The following is a 24,533-nucleotide window of genomic DNA, read 5'->3' on the forward strand; positions in this document are numbered from 1 at the left end:
TTTATATGACTGTTGATATGACTGTTGATATGACTGTTTACATGACTTTTATATGATTTTTATATGACTGTTTATATGACTGTATATGACTGTAATAAGATAGTTAATGAAGCCTTTTGTGTGACGTTATTTTTATATATAGAGTAAATTACAGTAATGAGTTGCTTAATGTGGTTCTGAAAGCTTCATAACACAGCTTTTGGGGAATGACCAAAGGAGTAGAAATTCTCCCATTTGGATGTCCATTTTTTTCACTATGATTTAAAGGGAAATTAATGAGAGTTTCGGTGGGTCCTGTGTGTGTGTGTGTGTGTGTGTGTGCGTGCGTGCGTGTGCGTGCGTGTCTGTGAGTGTGTATGCGTGCGTGTGCGTGCGTGCGTGTCTGTGAGTGTGTATGAATGTGAATTATACACCTGAGAGTGAACTAGACATTGGTTGTAATAGAGTTTTGAACAAATGGGAAATAATAACATTAACTAGGACTTATTACATGAAAGACATATTATAATGAGCTTATGTATCACTCAAGCGAATACTAATTTAAATAATGAGGTAAGAAATATGTGAGGAAAAATCTTGAAAAACTTGAATTCACGGTTGGGGTATTGTGAATAATTAATATTACCTCCTAAGGACTTAGTTCATATTTGCCATTTTGTATTTTTACACTGATGAAATTGTATTGTTTTGTATTTGTCTTGTATAAAGATGAATAAATGAATGGGTTAATACAGTGATAATTATCTCTTTGTTACAGTCCATAATTTTCTCACTTCCTTGACTGACGTAGCTTGTCATACTCACTGTGTCTCTCCATAGTCTCTTATCTCTTTTGTTGTTATCTCTCTCATACTCGCTGTGTCTCTCCATAGTCTCTTATCTCTCTTGCTGTTATCTCTCTCGTACTCGCTGTCTCTCTCCTTAGCCTCTTATCTCTTAATATGTAAATTTACCTCTAGTTGTTTGAATTATGGAGGAAGACAGGATCACGTGTGGATAGTTCACCACAAGGGCAGGACTTATGACCATTACTGTCAACCCAGTATGAAAAGGTTATTTGAGTCAATATTCTCGCCCTGACACAACAGCCAGTAGTCTCCCCCCGACTCGTGGAACTTGTAGTAAAAAGACAATTTAACAGCGGCGGAGAGAAACAGTTGAGGTCAAAAAATAGAATTGGCTGTGAAGGAATTTATCTGAGGCGGCGTAAAGTTTCATTGACTTCATTTACATATTGGAATTGTAGCCAAGAGTTTGAGGTAGAATATTGGCGGAGCTGTTGTGAGGCTGTGTCCTGTATCCTGCAGTGATACAGGCTGTGTCCCTTTAACCTACAGTGATACAGGCAGCCACTTTAGTGATCCAGCCTAATATTGGGAGCATCAAACAGCACCAGCCCTCACCCTGGTGGACCAATATTAAGGGACACGACAAAAGCTCTCCTCTCCGCCCCCAGCAGGAGGAACACCCGCCACTGGATCACAACTGAACCGCCGAGGTGATGGCAGCCTTAACTGGAACTATAACTCTCGTGCACCGATTTATACCCACATTACGTCCTCTTATCCTGCCTCTCTCGCCACTTAACTGAGACTCATATTATCCTGATCACTTGTGCCATAATATCCTGCCTCACTGACTACTTAAAGGCCAAGATTAACACACACACTGTCGACGTGCTGTGGGTAATGGAGTCAAGGTTATCACACACATAATGTGACCTAGTGTTATTGTTATGGTGATGCCGCCGCTGTGTGTGGGCAGCGGCTCATGTGGCCTCGCAGTCCATTGTATGTAATTTGTTACGTCTTTATAAAGCGGCGCGGCTTAAGGCTGTGTTACTTCACCACCACCACCCAAAATATCCAGACTCCAACAACAATCAGAATTATTATATTGTATTTTAATTTGTCATTTTTTTTAATTTTTTTTTAATGTTAGTTGTATGATTTAGGTGTTAGTTTTCAGTGGGTGTGTGTGTGTGTGGGTGTGTGTGTGTGTGGGTGTGTGTGTGTGTGTGTGTGTGTGTGTGTGTGTGTGTGTGTGTGTGTGTGTGTGTGTGTGTGTGTGTGTGTGTGTGTGTGTGTGTGTGTGTGTGTGTGTGTGTGTGTGTGTGTGTGTGTGTGTGTGTGTGTGTGTGTGTGTGTGTGTGTGTGTGTGTGTGTGTGTGTGTGTGTGTGTGTGTGTGTGTGTGTGTGTGTGTGTGTGTGTGTGTGTGTGTGGGTGGGTGGGTGTCGTAGCAGTATCAAGGAGTCAAGAGCAACCGGCCATTAAAAGTATCATAGTCCACTTGTATGAGAATTAATTGGACGGAGATGTGTCTCACTTGTAGTAATTGTCACTGTTGGTTTTCTCTCAATCACTTAGGAAATATTTCTCAATAAGTCAGAAAATGAAGTTCTTATTTAATCAACGTTTGTTTTTTAATATTTAATGTATCTTTCGCCAATTGCCCAATCCATCAACTGACCTGACACACTTCACTCACCAGAGAATTAATATGACCTTTGACCTAACCCTCCACCACGAACTTATCTCCCACCTGAGAGTCAAGTTGACCTCTGACCTCAGCCTCCACCATCAAGTAACATCTACCTACACTTCAACACTTGTTTTATCTCACTACACACCCTTCAAGCTGGTCCTTCATCTACCTGACACATCTATCGGGAACCTGTCATAATCGACCCGGTGTCCAATAAACACTAACCGAACCTAATTGACTCAAACTATTAGGATGAAGCCCAAGACCTAATTGGCTCAGGGTCATTTAACATAATCAATAAGATTGGATCCCAGTTCTATCAACCTCAATTCCTAATAAGTCCCAGTCTTAATTAACCCAATGCCCTAACGTCCCAAGTTGTAATTATCTCTCGTCCTAATGGGCCCCAGTACTAGTTGACCCTAGTTATAATGGGACCCCAAACTTAAATTGATCCTTATGTTAATGGAAACCAATTTTAATAGGTATTTTTAGGTTTGGTTAGGTAAGGTTAGGTTAGGTTATGTTGAAGCTTATTTAAGACGCCCTTATCTTAATCCTCCTTTTCTCCCTCAGCATCTTTCTTCTCCCTCAGTCTCTCCCTTCTCCTCCTCTCTCCCTCACCCTCTCCTTTTTCCTCTGTTTCCTTCTCCTCCACTCTCTCTCCTTTTCCTCCACTCTCCTATCTCCCTCACCCCCCTTTTCTTTATTTCTCATTATCTCTCTCTCTCCTCTATTCTCCCCATTCTCCTCTCTCCCCCACACTCTCCCTTTTCTTCTATTTCCCTTCTTTTTCTCCTCTCTCTCCCCTCTTACTTTCTCAACCCTTTTTCACATCCCATTTTAATATTCTTATCCTTCTCCATCTTCTCTTTTTACCTTCGACTGTCTCTTCCACCCCTCTTATCATCTCTCTCTTATACCTTCTCATCCTCCTTCCCTCTTCCCTCTTCTATCATTCACACTCCCTCCTAGCACCCTCTTCCTACTTCTGCCCTCCCTCCCTCCCTCCCTCCTCCCTCCTTCCCTCTTCCCTCTCCCCTCCTCCCCTCCTTCCTCTCTCCCTCCCTCCCTCCCTCCCTCCCTCTACCCTTTCCTAGGTCTTCCACTTGAACACCCTCGCTGTCAGAGTTAATCCGCATCAACTTTCTTCTCATCAATCGTCAATTTTCAACAGTTTATGACCCCAGGGAAGTTTGTTAGTGGGATGGAGAACTTATTACGTATCCCTCCCACTGACCCTCCCTCTCTATTGCAACAGTGGAGGGAGGGAGTAGAAGGAGGGAGGGATTTGATGGAGGGAGGGAGGGAGTGTATTTCTGTTTGTCTCTCTCTCTCTCTCTCTCTCTCTCTCTCTCTCTCTCTCTCTCTCTCTCTCTCTCTCTCTAACATCTCAAGTTCGGCTCACTGTCAACAACATACTTTAAACTTTTCCCATCTTTTGTAATCCCATCTTCCTTACTTCACTAACTCTATTTCTCAAGTAAATGATATAATTATTCTTGTTATTTATATTCGTTATTATCTAGTCTTCGTCATTCTTGTGGTTGTTGTTATTGTTCTCTTAGTATTGTTTCTTTAGCCATGTTATTATTATTGTCTTTAGTTTGAGATTGCCGGAGTTATTTTTATCGAATTTATTAACATTATTAACATTATTGTTTGTATCTGTGTTTGTCTGTACGTATGTGGGTTTGTTTTATATATGTGACTTTAGGTGTTTGTGTACAGTGTTACGACCGTGTCGTAATTTTTTCTATTTTTTTTATATATAACATGCTCCCATGTTCCATATTATTCCTGTAATGATGTGTTAAATTTACTATTGTATATTCTAGTCACCTTACCCTGTGCTATTAAGGTTTTAACTGTCATTATTTGTTCAAGCCCATCTTATTTCTTTATTTTGTATTGTAACCAGCATTCTTTGTTCTCTAACGACCATCTGCATCGTTAAACGACCCACCGGCGGGTCGCGTGGCGGGAGCCGACCTTATATATAGGACCCACCAACTGACTTGAGTTAGTTCAGTCCTCTTGTCATACAGTACACATCCTTTGAGTGTCACTTGTTACTTATACTTAATTTATTTGTGTTGTTCCTGTCGCCACCAATGTGGTATATCTATGTGAGTACCTATTTATGTCTCTGTTTGTGTCCATCAGTATTTGCTTAGTTGTATTCAAGTAATTCAGTGTTGTTTCACGTTAGTTAATTTCAGTGATAGTTTTTACATGTTTATGCAGTGTTAACGTAATCCAATGCTTTATTTTTATTCTTTTGATGTTTCGATGTTTAGTATCACTTGTGTCTTAAAAGTTTCGATGGTGAATCAATTTGTTGTGACAGCCTACGAGGCTCTTTATTGTGTTAATATTTAATCAATTAAATTCTTAAAGGTTTACTTTATTTATTTTTATTCTCTTTTAATTTACTTCACTTTTTGTTTGGTTACTCCTAGAACCTGGATATTAAAGTAAATTAAGAGACGGCGTAACAACATGTATGCTATATGTATACATTTAACGGTTATATGTATGTTTTTATGTAAGTTTATCTGCCTGAGTGTTAAGTGCACGTCCTTATAGATGCTTGTAGGGGGGGGGGTGATGTATGTGTGTGTATAAAGTAAAGAATGTCTGCCCTCAGGAGGTTCTAACACCATCACCTACCCTGTTGTAGAGATGTTAATGGAATCCAACACCATTATATAAACTCCATGGAGGCGTTTATTACCTGCTTCTATAAGGGATCCTCGACCTTATAACACCTTCACCTGAGGGTCACATTCTGTCGCTTATGATGCTGTGTTTACCTCGAGTTAATTAGCAATATTTTATACCTTGAGTTATACAGGTGAGTGTCTCTTTAGCTTTCATAGTTTGAGTTTGTTTGTGTGAGTGTGGAAGGTGTTTGAGTTTGTGTTTATCTTTCTTTGTGTCTGTTTGTGTTTGTGTGTGTCATTCTTTTCTTTCGGTTTGTATGTCTTTGTCTGGGGTTGTCTTTGATCTCTATATATATACAACACACACACACACACACACACTCACACTCACACACACTCACTCACACACACACACACACACACACACACACACACACACACGAGACACCTAAGTTAATTCACCCCCAAAAATCTTCTAGGTAGTCGTTTATTTACATTACTTAACGAAGGTCTTTAACAGCCATCTCTATGCAGCCAACGCTTACTCGTACAAGTTACATTTAGATAAAGTTGGTAGTATGTTCCTGTCCCCCACAGTGTTGTATCAAGGCCTCTTGGCTCCTCTTATCGTGGTGTTGAAGAGGACGAAGAATTCTAAGACTTTAATACCACGTCATATACATGTGTGAGGAAAGGATAAAAGCTTTCAGTAAATACACACATACATACACACACACACGTACATGCACATATACATACATACATACTAACATACAGTACCGTCAATACAGAGATAAGGAAGAGAAAGTAGTGAGAGAGACAGACTCTGGGAGGCTACATTAACCCCATGAGTGAGATACACTTGAGATTAGTGAAGAGGAGGAAAGTTAAAGAGAGTTGTTGTTACTTGAGGCTAAAGGTGAGAAGAATGGTAGAGAAGATGGGAGAGATAATAGGAAGGATGGGAAAGATGATGTTGGAGAAGAATGGAGGAGATATGAGAGATAATAGGGAGAATAGTAGAGGAGGAGAAGAAAACCAAATAATAATAACAACAAACACAACGAAATGACGAATTCTGTCTTCCTTAAATACGAAAACAAAGACGATAGTAACTCTAAGGAAACGAAGACACAGAAGAAATTAAAGTTAAAGGTTGGAAGAAAAAAAATAAAAATAAACTATAATTACTTTTTAGACTCAGTGTGTCGGCAAAAAAAAAAGTTATGAAAAATGTAAAAATGTCAGCAAGGTTAAAGAAACAGTGGAAAGTCATCAGGGGGTGAGATTAGCCTAGGTGGGAGGAGGTGACGATCTTGAGAGAAGTTAGGGAGTGAAGTGAGAGAGATAGAGAGAGGAAGAGAGAAAGAGGAGAAGAGGAGAAAGAGAAAGGGAGGGACAAGCAGGCAGGCAGGAAGGAGAGGAACTTATCATATATGTGTAAAATATAAGACGTGATAACTATGAATCACTGGCCGTCACATAACACTTGCCACCAGCCTTCAGTAACAATGGTCAACGCTTCCAGAGACTGAAGCTGGTCCTCATAACCAACACTGTCATCTTTTATTGTGGCAAGATTTTCTGCTTTCCAAAACTACCAAAAAAAAAAACAAGTAAAAATTTTGAGAAGTCGTTTTATATTCTTGTTTTTCTTCTCTTTTTTGTTATTTTTTTTGTTATTTTCATTTCCTTTCTCATCTTTTTTATTTGTGTTCTTTTTTTTATTTATTCTTCTTTTTTTTGTTCGTTATCTTCTTGATTTTTTCTCTTTTTTCATTTATTTATTTTTATTTTCCTCCTTGAAGCCAAACCTCCACTTCAACACTGCTGCTCCAACATTCATGAATATGTAGATCACGTCTGGAGCTGTGTGAGGGACGAGACCTTCATACTGCCCAGTAAATGAATAGTGGAGCACTGTGACCTCTTATACGGCTTTAGTATCATCAATATTAAGTAAATATTAATAAAACACATCTCTTAAGCTTTTATTAACAACCACTAAGTAACATTCAACACTTAGTACTGTAGAGACTCGTACAGATATTCATGTTAGTTTCATACAAGTGAGTATTTTTATTCGCATGAGAATCTTGACTACGGAGTATGTGAGAAATATGCAATTTTTTTTTTTATGAATTTAAATATAACTTGACTGCTGCCAAAAATGACTCAGACTAGTAAAAGAAAAATACAATATAATAATTCTGATTGTTGTTGGAGTCTGGATATTTTGGGTGGTGGTGGTGAAGTAACACAGCCTTAAGCCGCGCCGCTTTATAAAGACGTAACAAATTACATACAATAGACTGTGAGGCCACATGAGCCGCTGCCCACACACAGCGGCGGCATCACCATAACAATAACACTAGGTCACATTATGTGTGTGATAACCTTGACTCCATTACCCACAGTACGTCGACAGTGTGTGTGTTAATCTTGGCCTTTAAGTAGTCAGTGAGGCAGGATATTATGGCACAAGTGATCAGGATAATATGAGTCTCAGTTAAGTGGCGAGAGAGGCAGGATAAGAGGACGTAATGTGGGTATAAATCGGTGCACGAGAGTTATAGTTCCAGTTAAGGCTGCCATCACCCCGGCGGTTCAGTTGTGATCCAGTGGCGGGTGTTCCTCCTGCTGGGGGCGGAGAGGAGAGCTTTTGTCGTGTCCCTTAATATTGGTCCACCAGGGTGAGGGCTGGTGCTGTTTGATGCTCCCAATATTAGGCTGGATCACTAAAGTGGCTGCCTGTATCACTGCAGGTTAAAGGGACACAGCCTGTATCACTGCAGGATACAGGACACAGCCTCACAACAGCTCCGCCAATATTCTACCTCAAACTCTTGGCTACAATACCAATATGTAAATGAAGTCAATGAAACTTTACGCCGCCTCAGATAAATTCCTTCACAGCCAATTCTATTTTTTGACCTCAACTGTTTCTCTCCGCCGCTGTTAAATTGTCTTTTTACTACAAGTTCCACGAGTCGGGGGGAAGACTACTGGCTGTTGTGTCAGGGCGAGAATATTGACTCAAATAACCTTTTCATACTGGGTTGATAGTAACTTATATCCAAAGTAAACAAAGAGATGAATAGCCAACTCTACATATACATAAGCTCCTCACTCATACGTAAACACAGAACTTATACATACACACATTCATACACAGACAATTAAACATATATTCTCTCTTCTAACATTAAAATAATCCACCAAGAACAATATTTATGATACCCCTCACTATAGCGTCCGCCACCTTTCCTTCCTCGAATAAATCTTGTGGGAATAAATTTACACATTAAAAGCTCATTATCTGTCAAAGAGCATCTCTACCTGGGCTAAAAAACAAGAGACACGTGAGATAAAGAGACTGGTGAGACACTAGTGAGAGACAGTGAGATAGTTTGTTGTTGTTAGAGACGTGAGTTAAGACACTGAGGGTGAATAGGTAAATAGACAAGAAGATGAAGAGAAATATGATGATGGTGAAGAAAACGTAAAAGAAGGATTAAGAAACTAAACAAAAATAAAACAAAAAATATGTTGGTGTAACAAGAGATTAAAAGTTAGAGAAATAAAAGACTAAAAAAAAGGAAACGATAAGACTAAGAATAACATGAGAAACAACAATAATAACTTGAGGAATGCAAATCAGAGAGGAAATTGAATACGAAATGAGACAAAAATAAAAATAAATAAAAATAAAAGACTTAAAATTAAAATCAACGAGAAATTTTAAAAGAAAAAAAAATTCTAAAATTTTGAAGTAAGATAAACGAAAAATTAAAAAGAAAAAAAGAAAGACGAATCTCAGGGCACGGAAGTCAAACAAGGGGGGAGAATTCAATTAGTTTTCAGCATCGTTGTCAAAAAAGCAGAAGGGTGACTGTAAAGAAACTCTTACCAGGTTGGAGGCAGGAGTGAAAAGGTGTGGAGCCTCGTCAAGAGTTGGAGATTAGCGGAGTTGGCTGGCTAGACCATCCCCTTGGACCTGGTGAGAGAGAGAGAGAGAGAGAGAGAGAGAGAGAGAGAGCTACTATGCACGCCCACACTACAGTCTCCTACAGTAACAATAACTCCTCCGTGGTCTCCTCATAAGTTGTTCTCCTCGGGGTAATATCTGTCACTATCTCCTCCTTATCTTACTTATTGTCACATAAGTCTTTCGGGGAGATTATATTCCCAGTGATATCCCCCAGAGTGTAGCTACTGACCAACACACACACACACACACAGTTGGTCAGTATGGTAAGGCGTTTACATATTTGACTATAGCAGTTAAAAATATATTAGTAAGCTTTGAGACAGACAGACAGACAGACAGTACAGACAGACAGACAGACAGATAGACAGACACCAGTAACATAATTTCCCCGAGATTATTATAAAAAAAAACATATACTCATCACCTATATAATCAACTATATATTAAACAAATATTAAATGTTTAGTATATATTAAAAAAAACACAAAAACAATAATATATATCTTTTATCCTCGTCAAGCTTCAAAATTTGCATGTGAAATATTCCAAATGTTTTTTTTTTTTTTAGTCAGTTTCCTCATTAATGTCTGACGAGGGAACAATAGGGGCGGATTTCAGCTCCGGATATTAATGATAGAGAATTTATTTATCTTTTTTATTTTATTTATTTACGAGTGACGATTATGTTGGGGTGGGGGGAGGGTGGTGAGGGGGTACCTGTGTATGTTGTGGTTCTTGTTGGTAGTTAGGATGGTGGTAGTGGCTGGTGGTATTGGTGGTGGTAGTGGGTGTGTTCGTAGTGGTGGTTATGGTGGTGGTGATTTGACATAAACAACAAAATTCACAACCCCCCCAAAATACAGGGCTAAAAACTATCTGTACTTGGGGTGATCGATGAGTTTCAGAATGAACACTGTGACTCTTGTTGTCTCGGTAGGGTTGTCAAAATCCTTCATCCGCTGTGTCAAATATTTTCAACACAATTTTGTATAGATAGAAATTTTAAGTGACTGTACATAATATTTAGTTCTCAAAATTGTTTTAAGTGAATATATTTACTTAACGTTTAGTATAAGTATCATTTTGGGGTTATTATTTGGATGTTGTCATTGTGTTTTAAGTTAGGTTAGGTTAGGTTAGGTTAGGTTAGGTGAGGTGAGGTGAGGTGAGGTGAGGTTAGGTTAGGTTAGGTTAGGTTAGGTTAGGTTAGGTTAGGTTAGGTTAGGTTAGTCAATCATTTGGATAAAGTATTTCATCTTTAGCTACGAGGAATATTTATGATAGGAACCTTTGAATACCCAGCCAGTGAGTTTTACACCAGATATTTCCCCCAGTTGAGGATTTGCATGTCCGCTTTTTCTTCATCCCAGCCCTAGGAGAGGAGGGTCTTATTTTTCTTCTCCCCTTTTTTAATCTTCATCTCTGTATCTCGTTTTATCTTTGTTTGTCTTTGTGGTGGGAATGTGTTTCAAATTGATTCACTGATTTATATTAAGAGTTGACGATGTGAAATGAGTGTTATGTAAGAAACTTTTAACATAATTATTAACTTGTATTCATATTTTAGGTTTTTATATCAGTGTAAAGAGAAATACTTAAATATATAGACAGATTATGAAGAAAATTTAACACTAGGTTGCATGATAAGGAAAAAATATATCTAATAATTTTTATCATTAAAATCTGTGAAAGTTTTTGAGATACATTAAAGGTCAAGTTCCCTAAACCTTAACATTAATCCTCACCTTTAACCTCCACACTTCACCTTTTTTTTATCCGAGAAAAAATATTATACTCACAAATTCTATCTACATCAATAAACAAAATCTATCTGGGGAAGTTATATATATTCTTCTATTACACTGCATAGGTCTACAGTATAGACTCTACACTGTACTCATTACATAACTGAATATACAACTTTATACTGTAATAAGAATAACATTTCAGCCTTAATTCGTTCAATGTTTCTTTTATTCAGAATACAAAAAGTAGAATGGATTGTTGTGTGTGTGTGTGTGTGTGTGCGTGTGTGTGTGTGTGTGTGTGCTGTGTGTGTGTGTGTGTGTGTCAGTACCCTGTATCGGTGTATAAACCCCAAGACTACACAATGGGAGTCCCAACCGATGGAGTTGATCAAAGGATTTCCACAAAGCTTAAATGCCCGGGGGTCACGTCCTATCTAGACCGTACCTGACAGTAGTGTGGTGTGTGTGTGTGTGTGTGTGTGTGTGTGTGTGTGTGTGTGTGTGTGTGTTTAAACGCCATGTTATTAGTGTTACTTAATCAATGAGACGAGAAGGGTACTCCGTTAAGTCCTTTAATAACACCGAAAATAAACATTCCCTCGAAACTCTGGCCTTCCACTCTGGCCCTCCACTCTGGCCCTCCACTCTGGCCCTCCATCGTGGCCCTCCAACCTGGCCCTCCAACCTGGCCCTCCAACCTGGCCCTCCAACCTGGCCCTCCAACACAATAACACTAACAATTAATGGTCCCAGGGAGAATTATGCTCCCTACAATGGCCCACCAACACGATACTAATAACACCAACAATTAGTGGTCCCTGAGAGCTCTGGTACCACCCCTCCCCCACCACCTGGAGCCTTCAACACAGAGTTAATAACTTCAGCAATCAGTCAGGTATGAGAGCTCGGCTTAGGTGACGGGCGGCGCGGAGTAGTATTAATTCATCCAGAACTTGGCCTCGCCTGAGCTAGTCTTCCTCCAGTCCCCCTCACGAATCTTCCTCTCTACTTCCCCCTCCCTAGTCCCCCCTCTCTAGTCCCCCCTCTCTAGATCCCCCTTTCCTTACCCCTTTATCTCTCCCTCATCTCTCATCAGTATCTCTTTCCTGCATCAACCTCTCCCCTCCCCTTACTCTCCGTCGCCCTACCTCCCGCCTCACTCTCCCTAAATCTACCTCACCCCTCACTCTCCCTTCATCTAGCCTCACCCTCACTGGCTGTATATCCTCCATTCCTTTCATTTATCAACCTTTTAACTCTCTCCCTCCTTTCTCTCTTATCCCTTTCTCCGTCCATTTCTTTTCCTCTTACTAATCTGCCCTCTCTCCAGTTACTTCACCTTCTCCCCCGCCCCACCAAATCTCTTCTACGTCCCCTTCAACCCCAATCAATCATCTCTTCCTCCTTCCTGATTGAAAAGTTTAGTTGAAAATTATGGATATTTTATTTTAAATTTTAGCCCATAGGTCACAGGTAAGGCTTTAATTATACATACATTAGCTATTACATATATTGATATTACATATACACACACACAATACGCACGTCATCTACTATCGTGCTGCTTATTGAAAAAACTCATCTTTCGATATATTTCCTCTAACATAAATAAATTTGTAAATATTTCTAATCTAGTACTAAACTCACCACAACACTATTTTCTTATTTTATTAATTAGCATATTTTTTTTTTTACTGACGTGACTGATAATTTTTCTTCGTTTGAGGGAGTTTTTGCAATTGTGTTTTAGTGTATAAGTTATTATAATCTTGGGAATGATCTAATTTTATGTTTGGTTTTGCTTTCTGTGTGTGTGTGTGTGTGTGTGTGTGTGTGTGTGTGTGTGTGTGTGTGTGTGTGTGTGTGTGTGTGTGTGTGTGTGTTGTGTGTGTGTGTGTGTGTGTGTGTGTGTGTGTGTGTATGTTCCGCCTTCTAATCTTTACTCTCCTTCCTTGTATTTTCTCTCTCCTTTTCGCCTCCTTACTATCTGTCTCTCCTGTTATCTCTGTTCTTCCTCCCTTTGTTTTCCTCTATCGCTCTCTCACTACTCTATCTCTCTCTCTTTCTCTCACTCTACTCTCTCTCTTGTTTCCTCTCTCACCATATATATCTCTCTCCCTCACTCACTTCCTCTTCTCTCTTTCCCTCTCTCCCACGCTCTCACTCTCTCTCTCTCTCTCTCACGCCTCACAGAAGGATGACAAATTCCCTCAGCAGGAAAGACGTGGCTCAGTGTTCAGCCAGTAGTTTCCCGGACACACGTTATTTCCTCCTACTGCAAGATCTTTTCCAGTTGTTTGGTCTGGGCCGCCAACAGCCGAGTGGCAGCCAAGCAACACTAAAGGCGGCAGAGGAGCAACAGTGCTATATGTTTGGTGTATTTTGTGGTTAAGTTAGGTTTGGATAGTCAGGGTAGGATTGGATAGGGTTAAGGTAGGTTTGGATAGGGTTAAGGTAGGATTGGATAGGGTTAAGGTAGGTTTGGATAGGGTTAGAGTAGGTTTGGATAGGGTTAAAGTCGGTTTGGATAGGGTTAAGGTCGGTTTGGATAGGGTTAGAGTAGGTTTGGATAGGGTTAGAGTAGGTTTGGATACGGTTAAGGTAGGTTTGGATAGGGTTAGAGTAGGTTTGGATAGTGTAGATTAAATTAGGATAGTTTGGGTTAGGTTTATATATATGTGTGTGTTTGTGTGTATGTCTGTGTGTATTTATAGTGTATGTGTCTGTATGTATGTGTGTGTGTGTGTGTGTGTGTGTGTGTGTGTGTGTGTGTGTGTGTGTGTGTGTATGTGTCTGTATGTGTGTGTATGTGTGTGTGTGCAACAAGGAATATGAATAACATTAGCTATCGTGTAAACTATGTCCATATTAGTTAGAAGTTTATATAATACATATCTATCAACTACGAGTGTTTAAACCTATTATACCTATCGCTTATAAATCAGCCTATAACTCCTCCTATAACTCTATGTGATTATAACCAAATTCCCCGTGAAATAATTAATTGTTCCACCTCATGTTGTTATCGATACTTTCCTACAATTAAATATAACTATCTCTGAATTATAGCCTTTGTGTGTTGTGAAAGTTTACGTTTGGTATAATTGTCATATAATCGTCGTGTTTATTGTTATATGCGATACAGTTTGTAGTGGTGTTTGGTTTCTGTTTTTTTTTTCTTGTTTATGTTTTTATTTTGTTTTATTGCTTTTTTTGCGTTTCTGGTTGTTGTTTTTTTTTCGTGTCTTTCTCAGGTAGACATAACATAGGAAGCATTTCTCAGCCTGGCAGTTCTCAAATTGTCTCGTGTGAGTTTTATTGTAAATTTCTGGAGGTTACGAGTTTTATCACGCCACGTTGAAGGGTCACTCAGAACACGTGTTTTATATTCGTATAATTTACTTAGATAATTAGAAGAGAGAAGAAAGACGTCATTAGTGAAAGTGAATCTCCCATAAGATTTAAATGATGTCTTGGGATTGACACATAGAATAGTACTTAGGTTAGGTTAGGTTAGGTTAGGTTAGGTTTTATTGATTCAAGTCATGTGAATGATTGAGTCAACAGAGGGATGTAGAACGTAGAGATCAGGCTAAGAAGAAGGACTTAGAGCAAACGAATAAAGTAAAGAAGCAACAACAACAAATAACAAATAACAACAACAACAACAAGAATCACTCAAGCCTTTTAGGACATGCTGGTGGTAAGAGGCAATTCAGTAACAGTGAGTGAGCTCCACCACTCCACCTCACACACACACACACACACCATCAGAGAGGATGTGTTAACACTATCATCATCTGTGGCCAAGTTGCTGCTGGTGGTCGACTATCACTGGGAACATTTAGTCACAAACTCGAGGCTATGAGAGAGGAGTCGGGAGTGGCAGAGAGGCAGTGTGACTCTCTTGGGAAATTTCGGGAGTAATATAATTTTTCTCTCTATCTTTTTTATTCTGTGCAAGTTCCTACTCTGTCTCTCTGTCTTGTTATAGAGTAGAATGTTTCTCATTTGTATTCTTATTCCCAGCTATGATTGCAGAAGAGTCATATAGCAGTTTCTCTACTTTGTGGGGTCTTCTGTCTGTTGAATATTATAACAAAAACAACAACAACAACAACAGCAACAATAACACCACCACTGCCACCATCAACAACAACAAACACATACCTAAGAGCCAAAACAAAGCGGTGGATTACTTACTACAATAAGAATAATTATAGTCAGTCCCCGAGTTTTGTTCCAGAGAGGAGGAAATTTATATACAAGCTTTCACCTTCACTTATCTCTCTTTAAATGTTCTAAAATTTACTTGGTGTAGAGAGAGAGAGAGAGAGAGAGAGAGAGAGAGAGAGAGAGAGAGAGAGAGAGAGAGAGAGAGAGAGAGAGACGAAACAAACTTGTAGAAATTTTTTTTTAACATTGACTGACAAAATAAATGATAAGAAAAAAATAAACTTTCCTCCAACCCTTCTCTTCTCTTTCCCTTTTTCCTTCTCCTTTTCCTCCCTCTTCTCGTCTCTCTCCACATCCTCTCCTCTCCTACCCCCTCCCTCCTCTCCTCCCCAAGACATAAAACAAGAGAGGGGGAGTTTACGCTTCCCTCAGTGGGGGAGGTAAAGAGCCTTCCTAGTCACAGCCTGTCACCACCAACACTACAACCTTATCCTCTCTTCTTCCTTCATCTGTGTCTCTAACTTTTCCTTTTGTTTATTGAGTGTTGTTCCATTTCCTTGTTCCTTGAGTGTGTATTGAGTGTTGTTCCATTCCCTTGTTCCCTGGGTGTGTATTGAATGTTGTTCCATTTCCTTGTTCCCTGGGTGTGTATTGAGTGTTGTTCCATTCCCTTGTTCCCTGGGTGTGTATTGAGTGTTGTTCCATTCCCTTGTTCCCTGTGTGTGTATTGAGTGTTGTTCCATTCCCTTGTTCCCTGGATGTGTATTGACCATTCCTTGTTCCCTTGTGTATTGAGTGTTGTTCCATTCCCTTGTTCCCTGGGTGTGTATTGAGTGTTGTTCCATTCCCTTGTTCCCTGGGTGTGTATTGAGTGTTGTTCCATTCCCTTGTTCCTGAATGTGTTAATCCCTCCCACTTACCTTTCCCTTCCTCCCCTTACCTTTCCTCCCCCCCAATAGAAACCTTCTACCTCCCCCTCCTCCTCCTCCTCCTCCCCCTCAGGTTATCTTGTCTCCCCTCTCCCCCCACCCTCCTTCACCTACTTCTCCACACCTCATCCTCCCTCACCACACAGCACCTTTCATCTACACATGGGGAGAGAATTTGTTGGGGAAAAATGCGTGAGAATATTTTGGAACTGTTTATTTTGGGACTGTGTGTGTCTGTGTGTGTGAGGGGGGCAGAGGCTATGTTTGTGTGTGTGTGTGTGCTCAAAAATCGTGCTCACACAGACACACTCTACATATAACAACACAGCCTCCCCGTACGTATAAGTGTTAGGTTGAATATAAAGGTGTAATCAATCACCATAAACACTGTGTTGGCGTAAAGTGTCCAGTGTGTGTGTGTGATGACTGATGTTTGACCACGCCTGGGACTGTAGCAGCGAAAGTGAACATCATATTTGACTGACTGACTGGCTGACTGGCTGACTGGCTGACTGACTTATAAATATACAGAAGAAAATATAATATAAACATATTAAATACGAGAAATACAAATGTTTTTTATTTTTTTTTTAGCCAAGCTGGTGTGAGGGACGCTGGTAATTCTGGTGGTCGGGGCACACCTCACCACCACGTAGAATTACCAAGATACTGAGACCTCTTCCCTCTCTCCCTCACCTCTCCCTCCCTCCCTCACCCTCTCTCCCTCACCCACTCTCCTTCCCTCCCTCCCTCCCTCCCTTCTAATGGCTGGAGTTGGCCCGCTGTTGGAGCCGAGCCAAATATCTCTCCTCCTCTTTTCTAACCCTTCTTCTTCTCCTCCTCCTCCTTCTTCTCCTCCTCATCCTCCGCCTTCTTCTCCTCCTCCTCCTCCTCCCCCTTTGCATCTTCAACCCTTCTTCTTCTTCCGCTTCTCTAGCCATTCTTCTTCTCTTTCATCCTATTCACCCCTATAACTCTTCTTCCTCTATTCCTTCTCCCCCTCCCATCTTACCCTCCGTCCTCTTAATATAATATAACCAGCCTAAATTACCCCTTACTTAACCTAACCTAACCTCAGCCCACGCCCACCTTCTCTACCTGTGTGTAAATGACGTCATAACCCTACCTGTCTGAATCTACCTGACTCCGTGGACTGACTCGTAAACATCATAGTGTACCGAGGAAGACTAATGCTTATATATCGGTCACATTGTTAAGACACACATAATGTATCGAAAGGTACTAACAGGAGCCTGACCATTATGGCTTCAGGTAATTCTTCAGTCAATGTAAATATCCTAGATCACGAGAGAAGATGACGTTGCTGAGTTTATGTGTGTGTGTCGGTGTATTGATGGCCACACACACACACACACACACACACACACACACACACAGACATTATTACTCTTGGTTCTTATTCAATATATTCTATCATATTTTCTCTAACATTAGGAATTAAATACATCATAATCACTTATACCTTCAAACAAAAGAAACCAGAATTTATGTCCCAACAATTGTGAAGGAGTAGTGAGGCGCTTCTCACATCTCAGACAGCATCGAGGAGAAAGACTGTCACCAACATCTGTTTTTCACTTCAAGTACCGATCAGAGGCAAAACTCAGATTTGGTCCTATAGTGAATAATCCTGTTACCTGAAGATGCCGGAATTTACCCCACTGGCTGGTTTAAAGCGAAGACATAATATTACATCATAAAGTTAAGATTTTTTTTTTATTATGACTTTATCTTTATGAGTTACGAATAATTTTATCACTTACGACAGAATATTACCGTAAGAGATTTTTTACCATAACTTTGTCGGAGGGTAAATTTGAGGTAGAGTCTTGATATAACTTTGACATTTTTATTATAATTTGTGTCGTAAATTTAATCTACATCATAAGAGAAAGTACTTTAGGTGTCTCATATATGTAAAAAAATATATATATATATATATAGTGAATTATATAAAAAAAAAACATGATATATCTCCCATATTTTTCTCACTATTTCTCAATTTTAGACCAATATTCTGAGTTTCTTTTTTCTCATTTCTCATCGTTTGACACACCATTACTTCCTCCATTACTGCCCCATTTATCAGTATTTCTCTATTCACTCTTTCCTTTGGTATTTTTTTCAGTCATCGTGTTCGAGGACTATGACGGTATGTATTGATTTCTCTTCTCTTTTCTTCTTTTCTCTTCTCTTCTCTTCTCTTCTCTTCTCTTCTCTTCTCTTCTCTCACAACCATTCCCTTCCTGTCACTTACATTCTTGGACTCTGTCACGTCTTGGTACTCAAGGAGAAGCGAGTACTTATGGAGAGACTCTGAAGAAGCCTTGAGATTTCTTTACTTGACGTTTTCATCTTGATATTTCCTCACATAAATTCACGCCGTTTGTGTCCGAGTAATTGTTTAGTAGGGGAGGAAGTAGGAGGAAAGGGAAGATGGAAAGAGAAATATGGGAGGTAGGATAGAGGGAGTGGGAGGGATAGAGAAGGAGGGAGAGGAAGATATTGATATGTAGATAGATAGAGAGGGAGAGAGAAATAGGAATGGAGATGAAAGAGTTTGGGAGGACAAAATATAGGAAGAGAGAGAGAGAGAGAGAGAGAGAGAGAGAGAGAGAGAGAGAGAGAGTCACCTTCGATTCAATAAAATACAATACAATATTCAATAATCCTCCCTCACCTCTGTTCCTCCCTCACCTCTGTCCCTCCTTCACCTCTCCTCCTCTTCTCCCACACCATTCCACCATCATTTCTTCCACTTCATCCATCTTACCCCACCTTTACCCTGCGTCTTATTCCTTGTATCAACACTCAATTCCACACGTGTTGTCTCCCAATGTGTGTGTGTGTGTGTCCGATGTTCCAAGTGAATTATTTTCCTTTTTCTTCAGCGCCTCTCTCCTCAATGCCCCAGGTGTAATGTGTCTTCCAGCCATTTGGGTTATGTGATGTTCTGTCATTGGTGAGGCGGATGGTCATAGTGTTTTTTTTTTGTATTTGGGAAAAGGATCTGGATTATTGAGTGGATAGGTGTGTGTGGGTGAGTGTGGATGGGTGTGGGTGGGTAGTATTTCTGTTATTTTTTGTTTATTTTTTCTGTTGATGCCGAAGATATTATTTTGTTTTGAATAATTTTACACACACACACACACACACACACACACACACACACACACACACACTAATTATAAAACCACATATCATTTCAATAATTTAAATCTTCCTATCAAATTATAAATCAGACTTAAGCAACAACAGATTCTAACTCCCTCTGTTTATACTGGACCCCTCTGAGGTTTGAGTCGTCAATAGTTATCATTTTTATAGATCAATATTCTTAGACTCTCTTTCAATTACTCGTAAATTATAAAGAACAATATAAATAAATTACCCTTTGAAATAACAATAACGATGAGTAATTACTGTGTCGGTGTGAGAGTGATGATTGATAATGTAGTGAATAACGTGAAGAAGTGAAGAAGGAATAAATAAAAAGATGAGAAGAAATAAACTAATAAATGATAAAAAAGAAGTGATAATATATATATTTACTACATTAACCCATAAAGACTAAGAGATGTTTATAAGTTACATCATAGAGGACTGTCACAAAAACAACCTCACTTACACAGTCATTTTACCAACTAGACAGAATTTACACCAAGAAAAACACTAATTGACGGAGCTAAGAATTCACTCTCAAGCTTCGTATAATACAAGTGAATGAGAATAGAATATAAGCTGCTGAAATAACCATATAAAACCATTTATTAGTTCTCGTTAACCTCTTGGGTCATACGTCACCTAAACTGCCAGGCTAAGGAAAACTCAAAGCAAGTCTTCATCCTACCTAAAAAAAAAATGAAAGGAAAATCAAGATCGTTAAGAGGATTTACACGGGGATCACGAATGCGCGAACCATCTTAAGTTTTAATTGGCTGAGATATAATGAGGCAAACTGTATACCATCATTAAATAGGATAGCAGAAGGAGATTGAACCACCGACACGGGATAGAGATGAAAGGAGGAGAGATATTGCTTAGAATTTCAAGAGACATTATTAAGAAATGATCAAAACACTGCTGTAGAAAATATAATAGATAATTTCTTTCCTCCCTTTATATATTAAGTGTTCTGAGTGGCCATGATGGTAACGTGTTTGATAGCTGGAAGTTGTGTGAGATTAAGAATATTAGATATGTAGGAATTATCTTGCTACAACCTTTATCATCGTCCACCTGAAACAAAATACTGGGAATATTAACACAAAACATCGTTCCAAGTCCAACCCACTAACGTTGGAATCTTCTGTGGTGTCTATCTGAGAAGGTGAGTGTAGGGTTGTCTTAGGCCTATAGATGACTACAGTTTCGCATTAGGTAAAGGTTTAGGCCTAAGGAATTGCGTAACGTGGGTGGGTGAGTGGGTGTTGGTGGGTGTGGGTGGTGAGTGGGTGTGGGTGGTGAGTGGATGTGGGTGAGTGGGTGTGGGTGAGTGGGTGTGGGTGAGTGGGTGTGGATGGGCGTGGGTGGGTTGGTGGGTGAGTGAGTGGGTGAAGCGGGGTATACCTGTGGTAATAATCTCTTCCCTATACTAAATACAATATCCTATAATTAGTTTTATCTCAGGTGATTATATATAGCACATAATTAATTCGTCATACATCACCTAATTGTAGAAACGTCAAATAATTACCATATTACGGATAATTACCCTCACATTTAATTATTCATCAAGGATTAGTTAATTAAATATAACTCAGAGGTCCGTATATATCTCATATAATTTTTCACGGATGAGATAACTGGATAAGCCGACTTTAATTGCTCAAACTCTAAATGACAGATGACTTGATTAGGACAAAAATTATAATCATTGTTTGAGCTTCACATATACATTTTATTAATTAATCTTTTTTCACCTATTAAAAAAAAAATTCCCTACTGGTACCAACGTTATTTTATTTAGTGACATATTCCATAATTTAACCCACTCATTGATTGCATTACCATAATAAAATTAAATTCCACAATAATAATAATAATAGTAATGATAATTAATGGCATTTCAAAAGGTACTCTTAATTTACTTTGTAACCTCATGCCAGTAATAATATAATAATTTCTTACCGGGACAGTCTTTGGTGTCAGGTGAGGTTAGGTTAGGTTGAAAGTCTTTGGTGTCAGGAGAGTGCCAGTTCAGGTTACATATACTTGGCACCCTGGCACCTGACGCCGGGTGTGGCTGAAGGAGGTTGTGACGTGACAGAGGTGTTGGCCTGTAACACAAGACGGTGTGTGTGTGTGTGTGTGTGTGTGTGTGTGTGTGTGTGTGTGTGTGTGTGTATGTGTGTGTATCTCTCTATACATGTGTACATAAAATAATAACATTCTCCATCACAACAACAAACAACACACACTTATAATAAATACAAAAACAAACACATCAACAACACACACAAACAAAACAGATAAACAAACACCATCTGAAATAATACCTGATCTGAACACGATGAGGTTAGGTCGGTGATTCCAGTGGATTAATAGCCTCTCTCGGTAGGGGCTGAACCAGGGTCATTAGGTCGAGTCTCCCACCATTAATTATAATTATCAGAGATGCGAATCCTGGGCCTACAACTGTGAGCTCTTACATGTTTGGCTTACAAGGGGGATGTTTTTATATTACTGTCAATTATACTAGTGAGCGTGAAATGTATATATCCTCGCTATAGTGTGGTATTATTCGTTATAAATGAGGTGATATTCGTTATAGATGAAGTAATATATAACGAGGTGAATATCTTTGACATGATATAAATAACTATAACATCAATCAATATGACATGACGTTAAGTGATATAAAATACTAAAGTTAAATCACCAGAAAATAACAAATATTTTTTTTTCCCTAATATTAACAAGGTGTTCCAATAACATAGGACATAAACTAACACATTGAATATATTATCACCAACAAAGGTCCAATTTAGCCAATTACACGTGATTGTTTTCTCTAGTATGAACTGGGGCAAATTATCCTTTGTCTGTATATCCAATTAGAGAGAATGAGTCACTGAAGAGAAGCACCTCACAATATACGTCAACAAACAACCCAATTATATAGTTTGTGATCATGGACAGGTGTTGATGAATACCTGTGTGTGTGCGTGTGCGTGTGCGTGTGCGTGTGCGTGTGCGTGTGCGTGTGCGTGTGTTAAATAAGTGAATCGATATATATTATACATGTGTATATTATGATGAAATGTTTATCTTTTGCTCTGGGTCTTTCTTTGTGTGGGTGTTTGTGTATTTTTTGTGTATGTGTGTGTGTCTCCCTCCTTCTATTCCTTCCTCTCTTTCCTCTTGCCTTTCTCTCTAACTCTCCTCTTTGTCTCTATCTCTCCTCTCTATTTTCATCTCTCTCTCTGTCTGTCAACTATATCTTTCAACTATATCTAAAAACCATATAATTCATCACATCTATAACCTTCAAACCTCCCAGCTAAAAAAAAATAAAAAGAATAGCTGTGTCATTTCCTAAAGCTAACTCTACCCAGAATTCGCTTCCATTTTCTATTTTTTTTTATGGGATTAAAACAACAACTACAAGCGCTTCCTCTGAGCTGTTATACGATCCAACAGGTTACGTCGGGTTCATTGCTACAAGCCCATTGTGTTATGTTATCGGCTTCAATACTGTGCTTCTCATGCCTGTTGTTATTATAGCTGTGTGTGTGTGTGTGTGTGTAAATCAAAACAGAGAGGGAGAGAATGAGAGAAGAATATAGAAGATAAAACGACTATTAGGAAATATAAAAAAAAAACACAATATAAATACAAGTAGGAAACAAAAGACCCATTTCAGCTGTTTGTTTTGCTGGTCTTAAGACATTCCCTTGTGAGTACTAAGACATGTAATATCAAGTCATGAGGCTGTGAACGTCGCCCACCAAAACATCACGAGTTTCCCTTCTTATTATGTGTGCCTGTTGCCATCAAATGTTTCTCCTTATTCTTAGCATAACATCACGATCAACACAACACAAGTTTCCTCTCTTATGATATTTTAGTGTTGCCCTGAAGTGTTCCTCCTGTTTTCCAATATTATCATGAGACATCACACGCACGTTTCAGCTACTATTTGTTACTGTTGCCGTCACGTGCTCCTCGATTTTTTCTCTCCTTTCTGAGTAGGTCTGGCAGGCCGGCAGATATCAACTTGTTTTTTCTCCTCATTTAATTACATTTCTGGAAAGGTTGTAAACTTTAATGAAAAAACATTCTCACCGGAGTGTTTTTCCCTAGTGTAAGAGGTCTAATATATTAAGTTTTTCTTTTTGTATATATTTTTTTTCCTTTTACAAAACAATTACTCAGGTTTCTCCTATGTCTGTTATTCAGTTATGGTCCATCATAGCTTCTGTTGTAATGTATCTTCTGTTAATATTCTTGTTGTCGGTAATATTAAGGTGGTAAATTAAGTTATTATACCTGTCATACTTATATTTAGGGTCTATAGGAGTCAGACTTGCTTTACGTCTCTGTTTGTTTTGGTGACCATTTGCCTGTCATAATCATGGAGTCTAAATTCGTACTCAAGACAAAATATAATGTGTATGATTGTTTCTCTCTCTCTCTCTCTCTCTCTCTCTCTCTCTCTCTCTCTCTCTCTTTATGCTCACACCTAAACGACTCCCGTATTTATCTAACCATATTTATCATCTGTTATTATCTCTCAACTAATTTATTCACTTTTCTGTTTTAGTCTCTTACTATTTCTCTCTCCCACTTTACATTGTCTCATCAAGTAATAAAGAAACATATAAAGGAAGGTAAGTACTTAAGAGACTCCCGCTATAGCTGCCTTCACAACTTTGCTCACTAACTGTTGGTTCTTGTTGCTGGACGGAGATTGAGCCAGAAGTTAAGTATGCAAATAGTGTTGACAGTTTCTGATTGTCTTAAGTTGAGGCTAAGATGTTACACCACGCCTCAGGAACTTCTTGTAGAATCTCTGTAGTAAAAGAATGGTTTTTTTTTTTTTATTATCCGACATGTCTAAGTTTGTCTCTTCAGAAATTTAATATCTCACTCAGAGTCTCTTTGAGAAGGGGGTGAAACAAGTGAGATATACGTTGTTGTGGTTTAAAAAATCTCCATATGAGAAACATTACAGTGGACGGACGTAATCTGTACAGGATAAGCTAAAGACTAACATCAGTGTAAATTTTTTTCGTAGGAACATTTTTTTTGACAAGAAGCTGATGAGAACCTGTAAAATATCTTTGAATTAATTTGTCTTCCAGGGCCTGACACTGATTAACATCCTGATAATGGTGTACAACCTTATAGATCAACATCATAGTTACGTAATGTTCCAATTCTTGTGCCTTAAAAAAGTTATAAAAAAACACGGAAAATTTATTGCCGAACACAATGTGATGATCATGGTATCTTATAGTTGTTCACACACCTTCGTCAGCCTTTGATTCCTTCCTCTAAAGAAATTATTGTATT

This window comes from Homarus americanus, unplaced genomic scaffold (genome assembly GCF_018991925.1).
Source record: "Homarus americanus isolate GMGI-L3 unplaced genomic scaffold, GMGI_Hamer_2.0 scaffold43895, whole genome shotgun sequence".
In the NCBI taxonomy this organism is placed as follows: Eukaryota; Metazoa; Arthropoda; class Malacostraca; order Decapoda; family Nephropidae; genus Homarus; species Homarus americanus.